At 40.6% G+C, this 27,458-nt stretch overlaps 1 protein-coding gene and 1 long non-coding RNA gene across 2 annotated transcripts in view; both read left to right on the top strand.

Moving 5' to 3' along the window:
* Positions 1–27,458, top strand: part of LOC135484794 (uncharacterized) — a 266,119-nt gene that overhangs the window by 121,369 nt on the left and 117,292 nt on the right. The gene's annotated exons all lie outside the window — the stretch shown is intronic.
* Positions 23,428–24,736, top strand: LOC135484937 (uncharacterized). Its single transcript, XR_010446497.1, has 2 exons — positions 23,428–23,909; positions 24,505–24,736. It is a non-coding gene; the product is annotated as an uncharacterized LOC135484937 (long non-coding RNA).

Here is a 27,458-nt window from a genome sequence, read left to right as displayed (position 1 = left end):
ACATTTGGTTGCATAATATAGCATATCGGACTCCCAAACATCCACTATTTCTATAATGTACACTATACACACTGCACACCGATCTACACACCAAACTCTCACCTCAAAACGAAGAGATCGTTTCAGCTCCGAAAACAGGGTCTATCACATACAAATTGGTCTTTCGATACTCGTATCATACAGTCAGTCACTAATCCATCAATCCTTACATAAAAAGGGGTGATTATCTCTTCATTTATACAAAGAAAATCCCATTCTGAGAGGACCTTCAAAAAACATCGGTCACTACTAGGTCGCCATCTTGAACATGTGACTGTTTGAATGATTAATGAGCGTGTTATTTTGAGAAAGGAGCGAGCGAATAGGTCCGGAAATAGATCATTCGCGAAACAGTATAGCGAATAGACAGGGAGATCACTACACTACTTCCTTTTGGAATGTTGGGCAGATTCGTAAAATCGCCATACCCACGTGTGAATGGCTGTGGAGCAACTTGTCACCCCCTTGTGATGGACACAAATTTGCTGAAAGCAAATTTCACTGCTAGTTCAAGACTTTAGTAATGCAGTGAAGACATGATGCTTTTTCTACCTTCCCAAAAGCAAAATAATGTCACAACCTGCCCTAAGAATTTCCAACAAAACAATACAACCCAGCTATAACAAACATACTAACCAACACAAAATCGACAATATTTTCAGATTTATTACGATTCATCACTGATCAATTCACAATTAAAACCCTCAAATCTTACAATATATAAAGACTCTTCACCATTACAAAAAGATTTTAGGTCTAAATTCAAATAACAACCATCATAATCACCACAAACACATAAAAACACCCAAGTCTAGTCTTCACTTGTACCAAAACTGCTGACAATTTCCAGAACCGTGTCCAGCTGCCCTGCACACCTGGCAGAACGAATATGGATACGTTATGAGCCCCCGGTAGCTTGAGAGCAATCTTCACAAGCTGCGTCAACACCTTACTTCCTTCCAAAGTTGGGTGCAATCCATCATTGCGGCTCACCAAATCTGCTTTTGCTGGCCTTTCATCCTGGCTGCTATCTTTCTGCCCACGGCCTCTACAGAAAACACGCTGAAATCATAACACACACTTATTAATTATATACCATGCACATAACATTACAGCTACGAATACTAATATAAACCGGCTCTATTACACTTGCAAAACTTATGTTCATCACAAATCAAACACTAAGCCTACACGCCATGAGTATCTCCGCTAGTAATAGTAGTAACATCCTAACCAAAATCCACTTACACAAACTTTGCATATCTTCACTGCATACGTCATATGTAGGCTGATATATTTTTTTGATTCCTCTGAGAGTCTTTTCATCCGTGAAAGGAATGAAGTCTTCATCAGTCGAACCGAGTTAAAATTTCAACAGAACAGAAAAAGACTTTAGTGATAGCCAATAGGCCGTCAAGCCTAAGAAGTTTCAGACTTGGCAGCTCCTGTACATATGCAAAATGATGATTAAATTGGTTTCACATGTACCAAATCCAAACTTTTCTTATATCTTTTTTTTGATGAAATGTAGTGTACTTTTTTCCCTTTAAGTAACACTGACAGAGGCCCATGCGTGCCTATCAATCAAGGGGCGGGTTGACAAGACTGAGAATAGTGTTGTACCGGTATTGATTATAATTCTATTTTTATGCCAATATCGATAATTTGACGCAGACTTTGTGTCAAAATATTGAAAATAAGGATAACATACTGACATAGTGAACCAAAATATCAAAGTGTAAATGGGTGTGTGCATGCTACAATCCAGCCTTTCGTTCCAGTTAATACATTTTTTAATATATTTAAAAAAAAAGAGCATTCAGAATTATGAAATATCAATGCACTACCAGAAGCCTTAAGACCTCACGAAACTGATCAGATAAATGTGCAAATTCATTTCATTATTCTAAATATAATTGTTAAATTGAAGCAGCTTGTTTAGAAAGTGGCAGCTCAGTTTCCCTTTAAGTGACACTGACAGAGGAACATGCGTGCCTATCAATCAAGGGGCAAGCTGACAAGACTGAGAGTGAGAATAGTGTTGTACCGGTATTGATTATAATTCTATTTTATACGCCAATATCGATGATTTGACGCAGACTTTGTGCCAAAATATTAAAAATAAAGAACAAATACCAGTATTAATAATATTTTCAATCTATCTAAAAATTAGCATTCAGAGTTATGAAATATCCATGCACTACCAGAAGCCTACAGAAGCCTTAAGACCTCACGAAGCTGACCAGATAAATGTACACATTCATTTCATTACCCATTCTAAATATAACTCCTAAATTGAAGCAGCTTCATATAGAAGGTGGCAGCGCAGTCCCCTTTAAGTGACAGAGGCCCATGCACGTGCCTATCAATCATGGGGCGGGCTGACAAGCCCGGGTATAGTGTTGTATTGATTACAATTCTATTTCATATGCCAATATCGGTGATTTGATGTAGACTTTGTGTCAAAATATTCAAAATAAGGATGACATAGTGAACCAAAATAACAAAGTGTAAATGTTGTGTGCTTCAATCCAGCCTTCAGTTCGAGTTAATACATTTTTTTTCAAATATCAATTTCAAAAGAATGAGCATTCAGAAAATGAAATCTTCATGCACTACCAAAAGCCTACAGAAGCCATAAGACCTCACGAAGCTGACCAGATAAATGTGCACGTTAATTTCATTATTATAGACCCCACATACAACAAATGTGGGGTCTATATTGAGATTACTAGGAGAAGGTACTAGGCTTCTGCATTCTTCCCAGGTTATATTATGGAGGTAGTCCAGCAAAACTGCTATTTCAACTGAAAAACTGACACCCCTGTCCCATCAAACTAACCTTGATCTAGTGCACCTGGCAAAGATTTTTTCGAAATTCGGATAATTTTGATGACTTTGAAGCGTTTTTATGCGCCGATTTTCTGATTTGCTTTCAAATCTCCGACGTGATTCTGTCAATCACACGTACATTAGCATAAGCTCCGCCCCGTAATGGTGACGTCATATCCTCATGCATCATGGGTAAGGCTAGATCCAAAGATACTCGGCCCCCTTTGTTGACATCGGCTATTTTAAGAAAAGCACACGGTCACTCCTTACCCACAATACATTGCGGACAAACATTACCACATGTTTTTTTGCATCATGGCGGCGGTATCTCTTTGCCGTAGTGGCGAGCTGTCGAGTATTTTGAGCAAAGAACGACGGTTGAATGTAGGAATAAAATAAAGGAATAACCTTAAATGCTTATCGATGATCCATCCTGCCCATCTGAAAAGGTTAGGGTGCTGTTTAAATGTTATTGAGCTTGTGATTTTGAGAAAGCGCGAGCGTGTTTGTCCAGAAATAGATCATCCGCGGAACAGAATAGACTTCACTCCTCCATACGTGTACTGTGTGGACCCGTGACGTGGGGGATATCGAATTTGCTGCCAAGCAACTTCAAATTTCTAATATATTTCTTTATATCTTCCTGTTCTTTCCCTTCTTCCCAATACTGGCGGTAGAAGATTCCAGCAATACCCCCAAGTACAAGTGGGGGCTATCAAATTTGCTGACAAGCAAATTTCAAATTTCTAGTTCTAAACATAGCCTTCTCTTGATTTGATAATGAAAACATGAAAACAGCTTGAATTTCCGGTAGGCATCTTCATTGGTGGCAGAAGGAAGTGTGAACACAATTTATGAAACCAAGTATAAATACAGTACAGTAGATGGTTGGTATATCAAAGTTCGAAGAGAGCATTTTAGTATAGCAATTAGCATTACATTATAAAATCAAACCTACCTTTTTCTGCACCTGGTAGGCCTATGTCATTGACATCACCAGGATCCATCATGCTAAACACAAACCTGAAATAATTGGTGGTGGAGATGGGGTTTAAATACATGTACGATCGTTTAAATCTTAAATGCATTGGAGAATACCGGGGAGAATACAGTCACCCAAAAAATAATCTGGGGGTATCGGTATCACCCAGTATCACAACGCCCTCAAAAAATTTATCTTGTTGTTGTCGGTTGGATCAAAATTCTAACACTTATACGCATGTAGTTACTCTACCAAACGCTACTTCAGTCTGTTAACGTCATAAAGTAGGCCTAGGTCATTTGGTTGGTAATAAAGAGTGGGTAAGTTCGAAACTTTAATAGTCGTATACCAAGGCAATATGGCCACCGCGCTGACGATGTTTATTATATTTTTTTTGCAGCGTGGTATTGGCAGGACTCATTCGAATGGGAGAGCCAAGAGTACCAATATAGGGAATGGCTAGGATAGGCTATAGTGACTACTAGTATAGCCTACATGTGCAGTTACACAACGGCAAGTCTTGGAGGCAGGAATGATTCTGCCTATACATACATGTCATGTCTGGGCCGACTGCAAGATCGATGTGCGCGAATGGGTACTAATTTAATTCTAGTCATAGACCTAGGCCTACTTGATACAAGCCTAACTACTTGAAATGAGAATTTAGGATTGATATTCAACACATGCGATCGGCCCTGATGTCGCAGGACTGTGAAAAGATAGGCCTAAAAAGCGCATTTATAGGCCGAGTACTAAAAACAGTGATACGGTAGCAATTAGAAGCAAATTTCTCTAGATGCAACTGTTGAATCTCAATTAGACTTACCGATAAAGATCGAAAATAACAAAGATAAATGGGCGAAATACACAACCGTCTTTCAAGTTAATCAATGAAAGAATGAAACAAAAGCATCGCATGCACATTTCGTGCACATTTCGTTTCAAACGAAGTACGTCTCAAGATCGTTTGATAGTGCGTTTTCCGTTCGTTTGAAACAAAGTACGTTTCCAGTTCGTTTGAAACGAAGTGCGTTCGACAATCGTTTCGTTTGAAATGAAGTGCGTTTGACAATCGTTTGACGTGCGTTTGAGATCCGTTTAGTGCGATCGTTTGGAAATCGTTTTGCAAGCGTTCTGATCGGGCGTGTTCGTTTGGGAGCGTTTCGAAATTTTCGTCTGGGGTGTGCATTTGTTTTCAAACGCTTTTCAAACGGCTGATAAACGGCTGATAAACGGCAGATAAACGGATGATTTTCGTTTGAATTTCGTTTTAGAATAAACGCTTTTTGCCCATTTCAAACGCGTTTGAAACGAAATCAATTTGGAGACGGCCCCTAAAGTCAGCAACAAATGAACCCTATTGAAAGTATGTCAGCATGTCAAAATCCAAGATGGCTGCCAAGTTTGGAGTGTGGGTAAGTATAGGCATTAGTAAGAATCCTATCAAAATCCGATATCTGGAGAAGTCAGTGACCGTATCAAGGCTAAATTTTGTGTGTGGGTACGTACGTATAGGCATAAGTAATAACCCTGGCTATCAAAAAGTAGGTCACTCAATCAAAATCCAAGATGGCTGCCACCTTAGGTGTGCAACAAGGAGGATACCGCGGTGACGTCATATCACGTGATCACATCCCATATTAGTGATCGCTATGGCCAATCAGATTCAGTCTACTGACAGCACCAGCACAGAACACATCTCCACGTCCCACTGTCTGGTGCGCTCCTGTACACAAAAACACCAATAGACATGAAACATTGCAATACCTAGTATGGATTCTTCCTGTGTAAATTAAAATTTACAGAGCAGATTAACTTCCACGAATAAAAAAGACGTTTGGCGTGGCCAAAGTGCGAAAATAATGTCTCCGCTAAAATACACTACGAAATACACTAGGCAATGCACTACGCGATACACGGTAGAGATGCAGTTGAGTTTGTTATTGTTTTGACTTAGAAGCCCGCCCATATCATAATATATTCATGTATTCATGAAGTATGAACTCATTTCTGTCCCATACAACTCTAAGAACAGTCAATTTCTCCTTTAATCATCACCGAAACCGCGATATCCGCAGGAAGATTTCGTTCTAGTGTCCGAAAATGCATGATCTTACAGGGGCGCTAACTCGACAAATAGAGGGGATCTATGGGGATCTATGAAAGTTTTAGGTCCTTCAGGTCTCGAACTTGTAAAATCTGTAAACATGCCTCCAAATCCCATTATGATAATGAAGAGATTGCCCCATATCTGGGAGACTGTTTTGAAACCATCGCTAATTTTGGAAGATCGGTGCCCGGCTATTTGGTTCAAAAACCCCTATTTTTCCCCATCAAAACAGCACTTTTCATTATTCAAATGATAACTTATTGTCTGAAGACTTATTTCATAGCAGAAAAGTACTAATAACTCTGATTTGATGCGAAAAATCTAACTTTGTTTGATGACTTGATTTTCCCTTGGCCGTGGATCGAGTTTGTTTACAATATGCAGCGCCATCTTGGAAAAGCCGTGACGTCACCGCGGTATCCTCCTTGGGTGTGCAATCTCAGGGGCAAAAGCCCCCTTTAGCAACGGGGGACCTGGGTGTTACGCTTGTTGTCACAGTATGATTAAGGTAGCTGTAATGCCCAGAGAAGATAAGTAAACAAAACCTGTGGCTTTAATTAGGAGAGCAAAAGACATTAAATTCACTCCACCCTATAATCAATTCAACTTAATGTCTTATTGTATTGAAAAACTTCTCACCTGCAAGGCCTACTCGACAACCTAGCACCAAGTGCACACGGGAAGCCATTGTTTATATTCACTGTCGATAATTGCAAGGTGATTGAATCAAAAAGTCACCATTGCCATGTCGCAATTCGGAATTGAGAGGTGTCGGTCCTACAGTTGTTTTGATGTGAAACCGGCCAGAAACCGATAATCTCTTCGTGTATTGCGCGGTTCGTACCTCAAATCTATAGCCTCGATGACCTAGGTTGTGTAGCACACAAACCGAAATAAATTACGTTGCGAACCTAGGTCATTAAGAGTAGTGAACGACGATCATTGACCGATCACCCCATGTAACAATATGAACCGAGGGTGGTACGATACAAACTGGGAAAAATTTGACGGGCCGTGTCCTCACCATTGCAAGATGCCAGGCGGGCGGGGCAAACATATATTCATTCAGAACACAGGGATATTTTTGCCTACATTGTACCTACGTGATTAGCAGTTAACAGCCCAGAATATAATAACCAAAGCTCCCAACAACATTGAAATCCAACGTGCAATTTCTGTGCCAGCAAACTTGCAAACTAAACCCAGCGACCACACAACAATTGGAAACATATAACTTTATGACCTGGTTAAATGCCCCGATCTCGGTAATAGTTACTATACTATATGTATATGGCTCTACTGTAGTTTATATATTATTACCAAGGGGAAAATTTGATGGTCGGCCAGCTACCTCAGTGGCCTAGTGGATACACTCTCTGCCTATCACACGATAGACCCGAGTTCTAATCTGCCTCAGGGTCACTTTAAGCTTATACGATACCGTGTCCTCCGTTATCAGAGCACATTTTGTCACCGCTAGGGCTAGATGGCTAAAACTTGGTTTGATGGTAGCTTTGGGCAATATGCCCAGAGGGCGCGCTCACATTTGGAGGCAGCTGCTGACTGAATTTGGGTTGAAAACTGCAGGTGTGTCGAAGGTGAGTGAATTATTAGCTCACCTCTCTGAGAGGTGAGCTTTAGCTTTGTCCGTCGTCAGTCGTTATCGTCTCAGTGTCGTCGTCCGTCGTCGTCCGTTAGCAGGGCACGTTTCGTAACTACTGGAGCTATTGACTTGAAACTTGGTACACATGTTTCCCCATGTAATGACACCTGGGTGACCTAATTTCAGGCCAGTCTGATTCCTGATTTGGCCACCAGGGGGCCAAAACTGAAAACATAAAAAGTGTGATATGTTTCTTATTAATGATCCGTTTTCAATAAAAAATTTATGGTCGGTACTCCTAGAAGGATACATCACATATCATACGGGTTTTTGATTTGACCTACTTTTCAAGGTCACAGAGGTTAAATGGCGTAAATTGACCGTTAGGATGTAACTATGGCACGTTTCTAAACTGCAATGACTATTGTTCTCAAATTTGGTACACATGTACCCCTTAGTCAGGTGATCTCAGGTACCGAAGTTTGGTGCGATCTGATTTGCTGTTTGGCCTCCAGGGAGGGGGCCAAATCCAAAATTCTTCAAAATGCTATTATTCCTTAATTACTTGCCCGATTGGCACCAATTTTATATCATAGGTACATCTAATTCTAACAACCATTCAATGTGTCACCCGGGTCTTTTTTGATTTGACCTACTTTTCAAGGTCACAGAGGTCAAGTGTACTGTAAATTGGCCATTTTGGGGAAATTGTAATTGCTTGGACCTACATCAAACCTAACACTACATGACACAATACCATGCTCTTCATCCATCTTTCCTCCACATGAGGTGAGCACAATTGCCCTGGCCATTTCATTCTATTTTTGTCAGGTAAATAAAGCACAGTTGAACAATATAATAATGATTTTTAGCAGAATCCGTCAGAACTTATACAATATCCATCCCATATGATGATCCGAAAGTTCCGAGAAATCGGCAATGGTGGATTGCCATTTGACAAAATAACAAGTTCAGGCGAAACCTTTCATTACAATCGTGACAATTGTGCATTCAAAACACCTATGAATGATTCAAAATTATCCAGACTCCACTAATAAAATATACCTCCACTGAAAATATCTGCTGAAACCTCGGTAAACATGTCATGAGTGCTGAAATTAATAATTTAAAATATCGTTTTCCTCTCCCTCAATCACCCCTGTAGAAATGTACTGTATAGATACTCACACAGTGTAAATGTACAAACGAATGTAAACAAACCTGCTAAATTATCATTAGGTATTGAATCTATATTCTCAATCACCTTATCAGTGTGTGTTGGTCTTAAATTTATTTTTTTTCTCACTATTTATTACAGATATGATCGTCAGCTGCATTTCAACGTTTTCGGTGGTGATCACATCACAGATGACTGAGAGAGAGGAGCTGAGCAACACTGATAGAACCAACTTGCTCCTCCCATGGCCATTCAACATCAGTGCTCATTTGATCATCAGTAGATTCTTGTATTTCTTTCTTTTTCACTGTGATACTTAACTCAAATAAAGAAAACGTTATATTGCAGTTGGTTTTATAATAAAAGTTCACTTTGTACTCTCTATCAATGTGGGCTATCAATCATACCCCTTTTATTTGGTTCTGACCTGGCATTTACTTGTTGGTTGTCCCTGATGTAAGGTCAATACTTTACTGGTTGGCATTGGCTGGACCATGTTCACTGGACTACCACCAGAGGGACCTACATCACAGCTTCATTCATGTCAAGAAGGCTTTCGACCTCATATGGCAAGAGGGCCTTTGGAAGGTTATGAGAGATTACAACATCGATGAACCCCCAGTCAGAGTAATCAAAGAACTGTATGACAATGCAACCAGTGCAGTACTCCAGAACAACAAACTCGGTGACTTCTTCAGAACGACGGTCGGAGTCCGACAAGCATGTCTCCTTTCCCATTTACTCTTCAACGTATTCCTTGAAAACATCTTGGAAGAGGCGCTGACAAACTTTGAATCATCAATTTCCATTGGAGGCAGACCACTCAGCAACCTGCACTTTGCAGATGACGCCGACCTGATGGCCGGTGACAGAGGAGAACACCAAGATCTCTTTACCCGGGTCGAAAGAAGCAGTGGCGCCTATGGTATGGAAGTCAGCACCCCCAAAAGCAAAGGGAAGACCAACGGTGCAGTACTGGATACCAGGACAGCAGTAATAATGAGCCGCGAACTCCTCGAAGATGTGGACCATTTCAAATACCTATGGTCCATCCTCAACAGGGACGGTACAGCAACTCTAGAGATAAAAGTCGGAATCGCCCAAGCAAGAGCAGCATTAGCCAGACTCCATCCCATTCTATAGAGCAAGAACATCAGTCTGCAAGTAAAGGTCAAACTCTACAGGTCCCTCGCCATCTCCATCTTCCTCTATGGCTGTGAAAGCTGGACGACAAACGCCGAGACAAAGCACCGCATCCAAGTGTTTTGAGATGAAGTGCCTGCGGAAACTACTTGGAATCTCATACCTACAACGAAGAACCAATGTGTCAGTTCGACAAGAGGTGGAGACAACATGTACAATGCACAAGACACTCCTTACCATGGTAAAAAGACGGAAGCTCAACTGGTTTGGACATGCCGACATGATTCGCTTGCAAAGACAATCTTGCCAGGCACTGTCGCTGAAGGGAGGAAGCAAGGAAGACGAAGGAAAACATAGATGGATAACATCAAAGAGTGGACCGGCCTCACAACACCTCAACTTATCTGGAAGGCCGAAAACAGATCTACTAGGGCATGCTTCACTGCTGCCAGCTGCCATGGTGCCCCTACAACCTTAAAGGGCCATATGGTACTGGTGACTAGTGGACAATCTGGAGGTTGTTCTATAAACACAGCATGTGGTATCTAACCTGACCTGATTGGCCATTCACAGCTGATGAGTATCTGTCATGCTATCTTGTGATGTCACTCCCGCCAAATTTCCACATGGCTACAGTATTTATTGAGTGGTTTTGCATTTGAGCAGTGTGGTTATGTTCAGTTAGTTCAACAGCTTTTGAAATAGTTTGAACATGTGGCCAGACTTTCTTACTCATAAGCCAAAGAAAGGTCAAGCAAATTGTCAGCTTCTTGCCTTGTTCATCAATGTAAAAGTTCATTGTTTTTGTTTAATCTAATTTTCTTAAAATTGGACAAGAAGCAATAAAATCACATTACAAATTTACAGAAGTCAGTTGCCAGGGGATACTTATAAACTTGCTATCTGAAGTTATTTATTCTCATCCTGTTGCATCAGGCTGTGCCAGGACACTGGTAATTAGCCGGACTGTACCATTTCTGGGTAAGATAGGTTAAATAACTGTTATACTGAAGCCCTCAAAATTGCAGTAGAAGTTGAAATGACAACAATGGAAAGTGAAATGAACATTCCGGGATGTAGACCTAGGCCTGGAGAGATTCCGTGATGAGAACCGCCAACAGCATTCAAGGAAACGAAAAAGTACCAATCGATCGAGAAATGAGGCAACTGAGATGAAGAAAGCTCTTGTGAAAGGAGGACTGAATTTTTATTGCGCAAACGATGAAGAAAAGGTGAACTTTTTTAACAAAATGGACAGGATAAAAGCAAAACTTGGTGGAGGGATATGTTGTGGTCTCCAACTATCAATTCCTGAATGAAGTGATTGACTTTTATGTGGAAAATAATGCGACTCACAATGAAAATGATGACGCTTCATCACCAGCAATGACCAGCACAACTGTGCCTCAAGTAACACCCAGTTACCAGCTTTGTGCAAGAGAAGATATCAAGCAGCCACTTTTTGTCTGTACCGGGTCCTCTATCAGGAACTTGATTGGCAGGGTACAGACCCATTCCCTAAATTGCAAGGGCAATCTGCACACGAAGGAGTTCAGAAGGGATGGTCACACAGCTTGTTTGACCTTAGCATGCCAAGGAACGGAGCAGCACAATCTCCACTGGACCTCTTCCCCACATGTTGAGAATGGTGGCAAGTTTCTAGTCAATGCGAGGCTAGCCCATGGCTTTTTTACATCAGGACTACTGCCAGTGCAATACACCAAATTCGTGGAAAGCTCTGATATTGGAGTGCTATCATCAGAAACCCTGAACAGATTTATGGACACTTATTGTCCGATTGTGCAGCAACAGGCTGAAGAGTCAAAACAAGATGCTATCCTCATGGAAAGTAGCCTTTCAATGGCAAATGGTGTAGAAGCGATAGATATTTCGACAGATGCTCGCCACTGCTGGCGCAAGAATGCCGAATTTAGTGATGTTGTTTGCCTTGGCGACCAGAGCCACAAGGTGCTCCACATCGCTACCATTTCGAAGACGGTGGATGATCCTGTGACACAAAAGACATGAGCTGATCGGTGTGAAAGAGATTTATAAAGTACTCGATGACCAACAAGTTCCTGTACGTTATCACAGTCATGATCACAACAACAGCATAACAAAGTTTGTTACCGAGGAGAGAAAAGAAACACGAAACGCCGAAGACATCTGGCATACCACGAAGGGTATTGCCAAGAGTGTAAGGAAGATAACGCAAGGCCCAAAAAAGGACATGGGGAAAAAATGGCATCAACAGCTAGCTGACAAAGCTGCGTCGATTAAGACGCATGTGTACTGGTGCATTAAAAACTGTGACGCAGATGAACAGAAACTGAGAGCTGGGATTGGTAATATCATTGACCATTATCAAGGCAACCACAGCAAATGCAGCAAAGATTCCAATGCCAGGAGGAACATTACGAGCCCTCGAAGAAACTGATTACGGACACAGTCGCAGAGAAATTGCTAAAAGACTATCTCTACAAATTGGACATATATAAAAGACCCCAAAATTATGCTGGATCAAAAGACACACTGTACGTAGAATCATTCAACAACGCCCTCCTCCAATTTCACGACAAAAGGATTGTCTTTGGAGAGAGGTCCTACAAACTGAGGACAAATCTGGCTTTGATCGACTGGAACGCGAATGTTAACCGTGACCATACCTCCGTCAAATTTGTGTTTGATGCCAAGGCACCAAGGCGACAAGTGGGGAAGCCAGTGTTGGTGAAAAAAACTTATGACTACCGTGATGAGATTCTGGATAGGTGGATGCACACATCCATGCACCCCCCACGCTTGGACTGTCCCATTCATAGTGAATTTGGCGGGCCTGTTCCAGGTTCAAGTCAGTAGATTGTAGATCACACCATGGCAGAAGAATTTAAGGTTGTTTCCCTTGCACTCACTACTGAACAAAGGGAAGCTATACATGCTTTTTTTAATTTCTATAATTGGGACTATGTTGAATTAGACCATCCTCCAAATGAGGAGAATCAAGCACTGCAAGATGATATACAGAATGAGGGGAATATTCAAGGAGATAATGATGAGCTGGAACCTTTGCCTGTGCCTGGTGGTGTAGTTGATCCACCCCCACCACAACCACAGGAGGAGGACCATGAACTATCCGAACCAGTTATTGCTCCTGTGCCAGGGGCAGATATGTGCCAACATTGCAATTCTTCTCCATGTGTGACTACTCATCCACAAAGATGGCTGGGAAATGATGAAGCACCCAGAAATGGAAATAATGTGATCAGGAAACAACTTTACAAAAAATTTTGGAAAATGATGGAGGACCGGGGATCCTGGAACCATCCTCTCTATATTGGCAAAATACAGCAGATGCAACAGCAGTATATGGCAGATGACCCATCAATAGTTTGGACATGTCGTGAAGTGATGCCAGATTGTGTTTTGGAGACTGTGAGAAATCTTTATCCAAATCCGCCAGGGATTCCATACATGGGCCATAAGTGGCAATAGGTTTCAGCAGCACTGATAGATAGACTACATTATTTTTTTGAGAAGGTGTTTTGGACGATTTTGAAATTTACAGTGCACTTTGACAAATTTGTGACAGTTTTAATTTTCGAGGATTCTAGGATTTTGCTCCTTGTTTCAATCATAGATACCATGGATATCTATCATAATACTTATGCGGATTAGCAAATATATATGCTTTAGAATTATAGAATTGAGTAGACTACCCTATCATAGACATGGATCATCTAAACAAAACAATATTCAGTAGGATTGTGACATCACATAGTTATAGACTTGGATTATTAGTATCATATACAATGTACATTATTCAGTAGGATTAAAATATATATAATTCAGTAGGATAAGGATATATACTTATGGACTAAAGGATACAGAAAACAGACCAAAATCACTTTGGTAGGAAACTCTTTACTATGCATGATCTCCAGCATATCTAGTTCTTTCCTGCATGCTCACTCATGATTATTAGCCATGTGCTCAATGTTTGTAAATAATGCATCACCAGGGCTATAACCAATCAGATTCAAGCTGGTAAATTCAACTTCAAGGCTTTTCAACAGTGCTGTGTAAAAAAGTTCCATAATCTCATAACATAGACGATTTCTCAGGTTGATTTTAATACATCATGTTCCTATGTTATTCATAAGTGTCTGATATCAAATTCATTCAAATGTGTATGATAGTGACAAAGAATTTTTTTAAAACATTGTGAAAAGCCCAGGAGCTCTCTTCATGATAGTAACAGGTAGACATTTGCATGCTATCATCCCCTCCCACACTATTTATACTCCAGGTGCCCCTTTAAGTCAAGGGTCTTAGTAGTAGTAGTAGTGCGATATTCAAACGGGCCTAAATCAGTTCAAAATGAATGATTTGGGAATGACACTACCAAGAGCAGATAGCCAAATGCATTTAGTTTCTTTTTTTGATTTGAAAACATGGTGTCATCTCGGCAATTTTTTCGCTATATGGTCTACAATTCGAATCCGCATAATTGACACTCGCACTAATATGGCCAACCTCGCGTGGCAGATGGAAGGTATGTTGCATATTGAGGCCAAACTTAGGCTTGAGACCCCGCTTCAAATGGCACAGGTGCTAGGCTCATAAAATCACCAAAGATCCCTCTGCACATGGATACTAAAACCAATGTGTCCCAGTAAATATTATTTAGAACAGAATAGTATTCATAAACATTGAAAAAGCCTGCGTCTTAAGGAACACATTTATATGGGGGGGGGGGGACAAAACGGACCCCATCCCCACTGTGTAATGCCACCTAAGAGTGGCACAGTGGGAGAGCATCCGACTTGTGATTGGATTATGTCATGATTTCAATTGTGACTCTGTCAGTGCGGTGTACCCCCATTTCGCCTACACCCATTTCGCATACACCCATTTCGCCTATTACCCATTTCGCCTAACCCCATTCCGCCTACCCCCATTTCGCCTACACCCATTTCGCCTATTCACCATTTCGCCTACACCCACTTCGCCTATTCACCATTTCGCCTACTCACCATTTCGCCTTCTCACCATTACGCCTACTCACCATTTCGCCTACTAAAAAGGAAAAGAGTGGTGTGCGCTGGACATTTGAACAATTGTACGAATTGTTGAGCTTGGTTTTTTTCCTTCATATTATAGCATATTTCCCAGTTAAACTTTACCATACTTTATCATTCCAACCCGGCCTCTTGAGACAAGACCACCATTGATTTTTTAAGCCTTTTTGCATTTAAATTGTCAGAGTTTGACCGCCTCCCATCAAATAATGCTTCGGGTTGTGAATCTGAAATTTGGATATGACATTCCAGACAGTCAGGCGAGTAAATGGTGAAATTTGAAAATGGCTTTAGAAATGGTCATTACAGGGTCGTGATCAAGAAAGAAAACAAATTAAGTATGAAGTATGAAGTTTATTATTTGGTCCAATGCTCGAACAGTCTACACACAGGTCCATCCCGGACACAATATCTTGTTCATACAGCATCGACGTAACCCATGATGTCTCGTTGCCGGTTTTTTGTAGGCAAAATGGGTAATAGGCGAAATGGTGAGTAGGCGAAATGGGTGTAGGCAAAATGGGTGTAGGCGAAATGGGGATGAACCGTCAGTGCCACTTAGTACTTTCAACTGGCCAAAAATGGACAAGTGTACGCCGCACTCCTTTGTTTATGTAGAAAAAGTTTCTGAATTGGGCTGTGGAATTGATAATGTAAAGCACTTATAGACAAATCAGTTGTACACTCTAGAGTGGTATAACTTTTCAGAACTTCATTTCATTTTTTGTGCTGAACCTTCTCAGTAGTTGTAAGTTTGCTTTTAACTACTGGTACATTTTTGGCTATCCTATGCGATGACATGGCGTCCATCGTCGTCCACCAGCAGCGTATGTTAGCACGGCACCTTTCGTAACCGGTTGAGGTCTTGACTTAGAACTTGGTACACATGGGCCCTGGGGCGATTCACACCAAATTTTGTTCCAATATTATTATTGGTTTGGCCACCAGGGGGCGTAATGCAAAAACATAAAACATGCAATAGAACCCTTGATTTTCGTCAGAGTTTCATGAAATTTTCTTTGGTAGATACTCCTAGCAAGGATGCATTACATATCGTATAGGTTTTTGATTTGACCTACTACTCAAGGTCACAGAGGTCAAAGTTCGCTAAATCTCCGATAGGTGGCACGTTGCATTTTTATTTGAGCTAGAAGGTTCGTAACTTGTGTGGACATTTATCTGGGGACCCTCTATTTTACCAAAAAATTGGTCCGCTTGGACATCAAATATGGCCACCAGGCAGCCATCTTGAAAATTCTAAGTCCTTTTACTCTGAAACAAATGATCGGAGTGCAACCAAATTTCATGTGATTATATATTTATGTACGATCTACAACATCCCTGATTTTCGAATCCGATAACCAAAATGGCTGCTACGGGACCATCTTGAAAATTAAAATTAAGTCCTATTACTTTTAAACTAATGATCAGATTAAAACCAAATTTCAGGTGATTATGTATCTATGGCATGCCAAAGCGAAATTTATTCAGGAAAAATTTTGTACATCAGGACTGAATTTTTATGCCAGAATGACTCTACAAATTGCGAAATTGTACAAGAATTTATCTCGGGACAAAGATTTTACAACAGCAGGTAAAATATTCCTATCCATGTATTTTTTTTCCCTTCAGAATGATTAATTTTAACTTTTTAAAAAAACAAATTTTCAGAACGAAAAATACGGCAGGCCTTTTTTAGCTCAGCTGACAAAGTCAGCGAAGCTGGTAATATTACTAAGGGAATGGTGTCTGTCCTTGCTTCCGTGTCACTTTTGGGCATTTTGTAACCGCAAGGCCTAGGCACTTCGTTGATGCTGCTAAATTAGGCATAACCCAAGATGAACTCAGAAACCAAAAATCAGCGCGATCAGACCTACATTAAGTGAATGAGGTCAACGGGAAGTTTAAACTTTATCCTTTATACCTCGGTCCACAGAGGAAATATTGTTTTCACAACTGGCGAATATTTTTTGATAATTTTTCATTTTTACTTGTAATGGAATTAGTTTAGTTTTCACCGCCAGTTGGCGCTACAGGCACATTTAACTGAATTTTTGACGATTCAAAAGCCCGGGCTATGACGTATAGTTGCGCAGTTGTATTCTGCGCATGGAATTGGCCAAGGAACCAGGCTATATTTCAGCATACCCACTGTGACCAGTCTAAAGATGGAGATTGATTTTGCAACACGGTAACCAATTTTCTGCTAAAAAGAAGTCAATTAGGCGATATTATCACTAGTTCCTTTCAATGGGTAGTCATAAGGTATTTAGGGATTACTTTCAGAAATTAGTTCTTGAACATTTGGCCACAATTCTGTGAAAACGATATTAGAAGTGCACGCTTTGTTCGCGAATTATTTTGAAGTGGAGAATTCCCACAGTATGTGCAGTGAATCGGCATGATTCTGTTTGCATTTTAGTTTTTAGTACTACGATTCTTACATGAGTAAAAAGTAGACATTCCAAGCAATAATGTTACTCCCATAAAAATTGATTCAAAATTGACGGAGCTACGTCATTCTGTTCGGCAATAGGCAGCACTGATGAAATACATTGCATGCTAATGCATGCCAAATGGCACACTTTAAAAAGTGCTCGTTGGACAACGTAGGGAATCACCAGAAATGACTTCATCGCTGGTCTAAATCTATACAATAACACTGGAAGTGGGACGAATAAAGTCACACTTAGAAGCGTTGGATCGCTTGAAATTTTGCATGAATGGTGGTGACACCTTACCCTGTTGCAGCATCTTGGTTTTGTTCAAAAATTTACTTCAGCGGAGCAGTAATGAGGGATTTTTAATCAGACACTGTCAATTCTCCTCACCACTCACAGTCAGCTGAGCCATTGCTGTTAAGTTATGCAGGTGCTTAATCAATTACCTGCACTCCCTGTGGGGTGAATAACATTACTTTTGAACAGCTGGCTGTAGGGGGATGATTGGAACGGTCGGTATACCTGCTGACCTGCTGAACCCAGGTTAATATTATTTTCAATCCACGATTGCAGGTCACCTGATTTTCAAGATTGCGCGGGAAATAAAATTATAAACAAACGCATGTGTGCAGTTCAAATGTAAAGAAAAATGTATTTTTGGTACTTTTGGTTGCTGGACTTGGATTTTCCCGCTGTTAGGAGCTGGGGTCAAATTGGTTGTCTATTGTTTATGGGTGCTGTTTTAGTCAGAAGTAGCCCTTGATTATGAAGGGATTTTCAAATTAAGGTGACGATGGTCTTGTGCTCACCACAGCTTTCAATACTTGATGTATCTGAAGAGGCGCGCTGAACCTGACATGGCCTTATCAAGGAGCTGCTCACGGTGCTGAACTTCTAGCTTGCCTGTCGACTAAGTGCCTTGCCCGAGACATTGCTACATGTAGGGGAGTACGCATTTTAAAGTTATAGTAGTGATAGTACAGTTGGTTCGAGCCATTTGGAAGCCGACATGTGAAGGCCTATCTGAGTTCTCCATCTTCTTCTCCGTATAAAAAGGGGCATATTGCTGACTAAGGAACGAGGCATATTGACATTGCCTCATCATCTCTATCGGACCAATTGGTATACTTTTTATGCACACATACAGCACGCCACAGCTAGGTCCGAGTCTGTAGACAAATGGTTTGATTAATTTGTCTCTTCGATATTGCTCCTTTATTGCATTAGATTTTCATCGCAATTCAATCTATTCAAGATATAGCCCATTGGAACCTGTCTGCGCCACGGGTATAATGCTAGTAAAAAATAGATTGGTTCCCGATCGACTCACTAGGGATACGCAGTAGAGCACAATGTCATGAAAAACGACCCTTTGTAAATTCCAATCACCTGCAGGACAGGTCAATTTCTCTCAATTAAGTTAATTTTGTTGACTCCTGTAATCTCTATCTTATGAAAAAAAAGACAGTAGCGTTAGTCCCAAACTGGTCATTTCTATTTATTTTGACCTCTGTTATCAGGATACCTCTCAATTACAGACAGCATTTTGTATTCTTGTTTACAGCACGTACAACCCAGCCTGGACATACTACAGTTGTCCATGGAGAAGTCACATCCTCTCTGACACTTCCTGTCTGTAAAGCTACCGATACAACATACTGAACTAGGGATATATTCTGTTGCCTCCTGTAATATTTACATACCATGGATGATCAGTTCAGTCATATTTCATCCAGCTGGCAGCTCTGCATTGGAAATTTTAGTGGTATAACGTGTTCTCTTGACCTTCAAACAGTAGTATAAAGCCGATATTTACTACTTTACAACCTCAGTCCTTTGTTATTACTATTAGGAGAAATCACGTGATCACAAAAACGATGATGTCACGCATCATCGCTGCGTTTCCGTTTGCCATTTCTCTGTTTTGCCAATTCGCTTAGTCCAGGTGACCTCGACCCTGTCCGCCGTGCAGCGGAGGGTCAAGGATGCCTCGTTGATTTACAGTGGATGAACGATATTGCATGTTCATGCACGTTGATACTCAGCGCCCTGGTATCAATGATTTTTCAGTGGGCTCCAGGTAACCCCAATTCCAATGCAATATGTACTATTGGGTCGTCGCTAATGCTGTGCAGACCCTTATTGTCAGTTTTTCCGTGGAAATGTCTGTGGCAGCATATGCCTAGCAACCATGCCTAACAACGGCCATTTTTACTTAGAAAAAACATTTTTAATCATTTTTTTTCGAAATTCGCTTGCTAGGAATTGTGCGGAATACATCAAGCATCTTTGTCACCAATTTTCAGCAATATCGGAGTAAAAGTGTAGGCGGTGAATCGATTTGTTCTAGCTCAACGGCTTCGACCCATCGGGAATGCTGTGCAAAAGACCATTCTGTATACGTGACCACGCACACGAAAACATGCCCCAATAAAATCGCTTATTGCACCCAACAAAACCACAGACAATCAAATATCTCACGCGTATCACGTAACTAAGACTCTTATTAGATACATACTTCTGTATCTATCCGTGTCGTTTTGTTATTATTTCATAATCACCAATGGAAGTTGGGAATTTTCGCTAAATGTCAGCGTGCGATCGCCATTTCCTGATGTGTTTACAACTTGTCAGTGGCGGAGCGTAACTCAAAAATTAGCATCCGGAGTATGTATATTCAAGCTGACGGCGCGGCCTTATTCTTTCTACAATTGAATGTTAATGATTGTAAATCAGCAGGCGTGACCTATACATGTTCCAGACTCCATGTCACGTGGTTAGCCTGTCTGCTGTGTCCAATTTGCACGTCAAAGAAATCACAACATATTCAAATCTCAGGCTGCTTGTTGATTGGCTGCAGACTGAGTGAACAGGCAATATCCAAATCGCCTGCCGTGAAGTGTGTAGCCCTTCGCAAAATAGTGCAGACAAACATTGTCAAAAAAGGGTATTAATTGACCGAATATGACAGATCTTTTTAATGGAATCTCAATTTCCAAACATTTTGAAATTTTCTATTGAGAGAAAATGCGATAATGTTGCTGGATAAAGTATTACAATTTTCTTGTAATAGTGATTAAACATTTTGAGCCAGGGTAATCATTGGAGCATATTAAAATGTGGAATGATTAGCCTGGCACGGCGAGGGTGTGCTGTGTCCAGGAAATGGCGGTAAATGGGTTGTTCTCGGGCCGGGTTTCTCTAGCGGACTGATATCCAAGTTCGTCACAATAAGCGATGAGTATTCACTTGATTTTAGGACGATTTTAACCATAGGATGGATTGCTATGTTGTCACGAAGTGGCAAGAGTCTCGGTTGAAAATTGTTCATTCTGCAGCAGTTTGAATGATAGATGAAAATTGAAAATTTACTATCTCAAAAACGAACTTAACAGTTGTCCGTCGTATCCTAGTTCAAAAACAGTGGCACGTTTTTTAACCGCTAGGCTTATGAACTTAAAACTTTGTACACATGACCCCCTAGGTCAGATGACCCGTGACACTAAATTTCTGTCCGATCTGATTCTCTACTTGGCCACCAGGGGGCCAAATGTGGATATCTAAAAAGTGTGATATCTCGCTTATTAGTGACTTGTTTTCGATAAAACTTTTGTGGTAGGTACTCATAGCAAGGATACATCATATATCTTACGGGTTTTTAATTTGATCTACTTTTCAAGGTCGCAGAGGTCAAATGGCGTGAATTGGCCGTTTGAGTGTAAATATGGCACGTTTCTCAACCACCAAAGCTATGAGCTTGAAACTTGGTACATATAACCCCCTATATCAGATAACCTCTGGTGCTGAATTTCAGCCTGATCTGATTCTTGACTTTGCCACCAGGGGGCCAAAACAGAAAAAGGTAGAAGTGCAATAGCCTGCTTATTAGCAAATTGTTTTTGATGAAATTTTTATGGCAGGGACCCCTAGCAAGGTTACCTCAGATGTTGCACGATTTTTCGGATTTGACCTACTTTTTAAGGTTGCAGAGGTCAAATGGCGTAAATTTGCCGTTTGAGTGTAACTATGGCACGTTTCTCAACCGCAACAGTAATGAACTTGAAACTTTGAACAAATGACCCCCTAGGTCAGTTGACCTTTTACACTGAATTTTGGTTCGGTCTGATTATTGACTTGGCCACCAGGGGGCCCAAACTCAAAACTCAAAAAGTGTGATTTCTCGCTTATTACTGATTTGTTTTTGATAAAAGTTTCATGGTAGGTACACCTAGCAAGGATACATCACATATCTTAAGGGTTTTTGATTTGACCCACCTTTCAAGTTCACAGAGGTCAAAGTTGAAAACTTTACCGTTCTTGGTACGTTTTGTCGTTGTTCAATGTAAAGAGTTTTAATTTGTGTAATGATGCATCTAAGAAGCCACTATTTCTATGCCAAGTTTCAGCCAGATCGGAATTCAAATATGGCCGAAATTGCATGTTTTGTGGATTTTTCCTCGTAGTGTGGCAATCCAAAGGTCGTGAGTTCAAACCCCGGTCAAGGACAGCCAAAAATATTTTAATTTTTCGTCTTTTCCTTTTTTCTTTTCTGAGTTCTATCTTACATTTTCTTCATTTTTTGATTTATTTGGTGCCATAGATTTAATTAGGCGGCCATCTTGGAAATCGTTTTTTGCCGATTGCTGTAGTGTAACGAGTGATGAAATTGTTATGGTCAGGTGGATGTGTCTACATCACATATCACCCTGGTTTGTTATTTGACCTACCTGTCAGGGTCACTGAGGTCAAAGTTAAAAATATATTCACCATTGTCATAATGTAGCACTTTCTGTAACTGTCTACTAAAAATACTTACGGTGAGCACAATGGCCCCTGGCCGTTTCATTCGATATCTTGCACCATTCAGGAGCTAGAGGCCTTCAAAGTTTGCACTTCCCAGCAAACGTGGTTCTAAGAATAAAATATTCAAGTTTCTCATCCCCCTGTCGCCACTGCGCAATACTTTCAACCGCTACAACTACAAGCAAACAAGAAGCAGCTATCCAAGCAGCTAGTCGAATAAACCATAGACGTATATTAGCTAAGACAATCGGATTTACGCCATATATACGTCGATGCAAGGATATCAGCAATACCGCGTAGATGAAAGCATGTGGAAATGTACATTTGCATATCAAAGAACCCGGAAAAATGCTACGACTATGTGCAAATGTTATAAAAAGTGAACATGTATCCACAGAATCTACCAAATTAATGTATTCTTTATGTAGCTGTTCAGTGTTTATATGCACCAAATTCGAAATCAACTAAGAAATAAAGTCATGTTTAGACATTATTGATGAGAAAATCGCAAAGCCGGCATCTTCCACCGTCAAAATTATTGTCACGTGCGGTAATCAATCTCCACACCAGAGAGTCGTTCTTTACCAAAGTCTTTCACCCCTGGCAGCAATATGTGCGGAGGTGACCGATAACGATTGAATAAAAACAAAAATTATATCAAATTTCTCAATAGGGTCATTCCATTGGTGATTGATAAGATTCTTTTGTAATTTCAGAAAGATAAAAAAATATATCTTGATTCTCTTTTTTCGTCACGGCAATTTTGATGATGTTAAAAAGTGCGCCATTTTGCACAAAATGTCGCCGTTGTTGTCAGCGGTTTACACATGTAACATGCAATGACATGTTTTCGCGAGGAGATGTAATCTCTAAACCTATTTTTAGACTGTCTGAAACGAGCTGTCTTCGAAATCAAGTTGGTTTCGAAACGGCCCCCAAATTCACTTGAGATTTTAACCAATTTCCGTCTATGGATTTGGCTTTAAAATATGTTTTTCATCAATCGCAAAGGGTACTTGTTAACATGGTAGTGTTTTAAAAGCAATTCATGTTATGGTTTAAGCGCATGCACTGTGTTTATTACGTACTCGATTCGACTACGTCTTTTCTGACTAATGGCTGCTGATGAGAGAGTTAAGACGGTAAAAGAAGCTTCTTTGAAGTATTTTTTAGCTCAGCTGAAAAGCTGAGCTATTCATATGAGTAAATGGTAGAATGAGTGTCCGTCTGTCTGTCTGTCTGTCTGTCTGTCTGTCTGTCTGTCTGTCCGTTAAACAGGCACGTTTCAAAACTATGGCGGATAGGCGATAGATTTTCCCTCTGAGGCGTTGAGACCCTTCAGGACTCCTGAATAGACCAAATGTGGGTCCGGCAGGATGAGCGGTTTGGCCACTAGGTGGCACCAAGCGAAATTTTCCAAAAACTTTTCCAGCAGCTGATTTCTCAGTTGGGGATCATGAATCAAATCTAATTTTATAGAGCAAAGCTTTCTCTTTCATTATCAATAGGCGTAGTTCATGAATTTCTCACCAGGTGGTGTTACTGGCGCAATTTAGTGAGCACCCCCCAAGAAGAGCATTTTAAATTTCGCGCGAGTTATCCCACGTCCAATCACACATGCAGCGAACGTCACGTCTCGAGTCTGCGCAGTTCAGACGTAAGGAGACCATGCTATGGAATAGATCGCGTTCTGTCAATTCAGAGGTAAGTTCTCATTAAATTCACAATTTCATAGGCGATAATATTTGGCTGCTTGTGTTATTGCATGTTGATGACATTAGGGAAGGCTTGGATTGTTTAATTGGATGTGATTAATTTGAAATAGTTCGTCGACGATCGTTGAAAAACGATCTGCGAAATGCAGCTTGGTTGGTCTGAGAAACGATGTCAAAGTCCGGCTTAAAATCATGGATTTCTCAACAAATAACTCTTGTCACATAGCAGAACTAATGTGAATAAACAAGACAATAATAAACATCGTTCTGATATCATCGGGTAAGGTTGCCAATGTACATAAACAGTGTAATTGAGGATCGACGCCAGCGATTTGAAATGTCAACAAACAGTAAATGCGATATGATACACACTGACACTTGCACACTGTACATAGCACAATGCTTCAAACGGGGCCGATTCATCACTCTTATCACAATGTATTCCCAATCATATCAATGAACTTCCTTGATCACTCGGCCCTAGCGCCTTATCAGTTGTTGTTGGCCTTGTATTTGATATAAAACTTGGCTAGCTTACCTATTCTATCAAAATTAAAATGTTATCTCCTCATCATGTTTTGCAGGACAGGAATGATCTGCAGCTGCATTTGAACATATTTGGTGACTACATCTCAAAGATGACCAAGAGAGAGGATCGAGCTATGACTTTGCACATCCCATCGACTTCGGTGTTCACCAGTGCAATCATCAGAAGAGCCAGGCAATTCTAGTATTCAAGTATTTCATTCTGTAATACTTACCTCAAAATTTACTAAATAAAGAAAACCGCATGTGGCAGTTGGTTAAAAAAATCAAGTCTATCTGTTTAAAGTTTTTACTTGCTATCATTATTATCAACATTTCAATGGTGGCATTCTGCTAAGGTTTGTTAAGAGTTTCACTTGGCTTAAGCAGGGTGTACACTAGTAAAATATTACCAACATTTTACCAACATTTTACCAACATTTTACCAACATTTTACCAACATTTTACCAACATTTTACCAACATTTTTACAACAAGCCCTTCAAGGCCCTGTGTTCACTAGCAACAAAATTGCAACAAATTAGCAACATTTTTACAACATGTTGGTAAATTGTTGCAAACTTTTTAGTGGGAACAAAGGGAAATAGGTATTTTGGAGGGAAAATGGATGATTCCAAGGAGAGAAGATGTGTTTTGAGTGCTTCTGCAGCAATTTTAGCTGTCATTGTTGAGAGACGGAAGAGGCGGCGAAATAACCAAAGAGAATATGGACCAGGCCCTGGATCAAAATGAGGGTGGATGATGGGGCATACCACTGCCTGTTAAGGCCGCGTATCCATAGGGTATGCCCTTGTGTAGTGTGGCGTTATGGCGTAACAGCCTTGTGACCTGGCACTATGCCCCGAGTCTCCATTGGATATTCCTTTTTGGTCATGTAGGCCTTTGTAGTCCTCATTTCGCAGCGGTCAATCGCGTTTATCCGCACGCTGTCATTATTTCAGAAGACAATTTCTTATGAATATTGAAAATGAAAATACAAGTAACTTGTATTTTCACTTGCAACATCAAATTGACATGTACATGTATATAAAACCTGACTTTTAAGCAACAAATTACAGGTTCGTGCTTGTTATGATAATCATCAGTTTCGGGATCCCAGAGTAGTTCCCGTTGATGAACCTCTTGAATTAATTTCGCCTCAGACATTGCTTCCGTGTTGTTCACTCGCAAAAGAATGGACATGTTCAATCCCAATATGGGCCTATATTCCCAATCCACAGTGCATATATGCCCGCAATGTGACACGGCATAACCTATGGGAATGATCAATAACACCAACGAAGGTTCATTGTCCGTGTGGCGCGCCAGGCGGTAAAAAGGGAATGTTGTGCAGGGCACGGAACAGCCTATGGATACGCAGCCTAAAGGAGTTGCGGCTGACTGACAAGCCGTCACACAAAAACTTCTAGAAAAGGTTTCATCACCCTACGAAGCAAGACACTCACTTGAGAGTTGCTATACCTGCTTCTTGTTCAAGTCACATGAACTCCGGTAGATCACATGACGCAAATCCTATTTCTGATTGGCTGAAGAGTTTGCAACATTTTTACAACATGCAACAAAGAATTGCATTGCATTTAATTTGCAACAATTTTACAACGTGTTGTAAGACGCGTTTTGCTCTGTACACACTACGCAACATTTTTGCAACATTTGTTGCAACTGGAAATGTAAAAATGTTGCTAATATTTTACTAGTGTACACAGGCCTTTAGGCAATAATAGAGTTGGGTAGAGCATTTTGTTAATGTTACCCTTTTAGTTAGGGAAACTGGTGCCTTCTGCATTAGGTGGACCCCACTTACTCATCTGTCAGACCGGCCTCACACGTCGGCAGTAGAGTTTAAGGTCCAGTCTGCGAGATTTACCTATTTCTACCCAGCCAAAAGCGGGTGATTGGGCTAGTCTCTCCATGTGATTCAATTCGCATGGATTCTTGTGTCCCGGTGCTGAAAGGATCCCTCCACAAGGGCAGACTACATCCGGTGGCACTGAAGTATGGAAGAAAGACAGAAGACGACCAATTTGCGAAAAGGATCATCATCATCATCATCATGGTAACAGCTGAGGATGAATCATGTTGCTGTGTGTAGAATTGATGGTCCAATATAGGTTAGGTTATCTGTTTGCGCACACATTGCAAGGGTGGAGCTTGCTTGAAGTAGATTGCGCCAGTCTACCGTAATTCACTGTTACACATCCAGAAGCTAATATCCTTAGGCTTTGAGTCCTTAGTTTAGTAGAGTTTGACGAGTAATGTAATATATACGAACAACGCAGCAACAACTCAGCTGAGCGCCAGGCCCTTGGGCCTCTTGTTTCTTTTATCGTCTTACGTTTTAAGACTAACAAGCGGCCACTATTGCCCAAAGACACAGTCCAACATAATTCACAGATCACAACACTACTGTTGTAAAAATGTTTGCGTCCACTACTCGCAGCGATCCGACATATTCCTTCCCATGTTGTGGTATCTCAGAGTCCTGGCCAAGACGACGACCCATATTCGCCTAATTGCTTGTCCAATATGCAGTGGCTTGGCTGAGTTTGGTGGTGTTTTATCATTAAAAGTAAGTAAGTACAAGGGTTTAATGCCGATTTGATTACACATTACGGTTAAGAGAAATATGATGATACCTCATTTGTCGAAATTCATGGAGTTGGACGCCATTGCTGCATATAGCAAAATTGCCAAACTATAGAAAAGTTCGTGAGTTGCGAAAAATATGATATATGACATCATCGGTTTAAGTGGTCAAGTGTGTTCTGCCAGGAGTCACGTGAGGCCTGGCGTCGAAAAAATTCTAAAGGAAAAAAGTCCTGCCGTATTTTTCGTCCTGAAAATTTTTTTTTAAAATGTGAAAATAAATTATTCTGAAGGGAAAAAAAATTAAATACATGGATAGGAATATTTTACCTGGTTTTGTAAAATCTTTGTCCGGAGATAAATTCTTGTACAATTTCGCAATTTGTAGCGTGATTCTGGCGTAAAAA

The sequence above is a fragment of the Lineus longissimus genome, chromosome 3 (assembly GCF_910592395.1).
Source record: "Lineus longissimus chromosome 3, tnLinLong1.2, whole genome shotgun sequence".
NCBI classification, from domain to species: domain Eukaryota; kingdom Metazoa; phylum Nemertea; class Pilidiophora; order Heteronemertea; family Lineidae; genus Lineus; species Lineus longissimus.
Note: the sequence above shows the minus strand (reverse complement) of the source record. Positions and strands in the feature narration are given on the sequence as shown.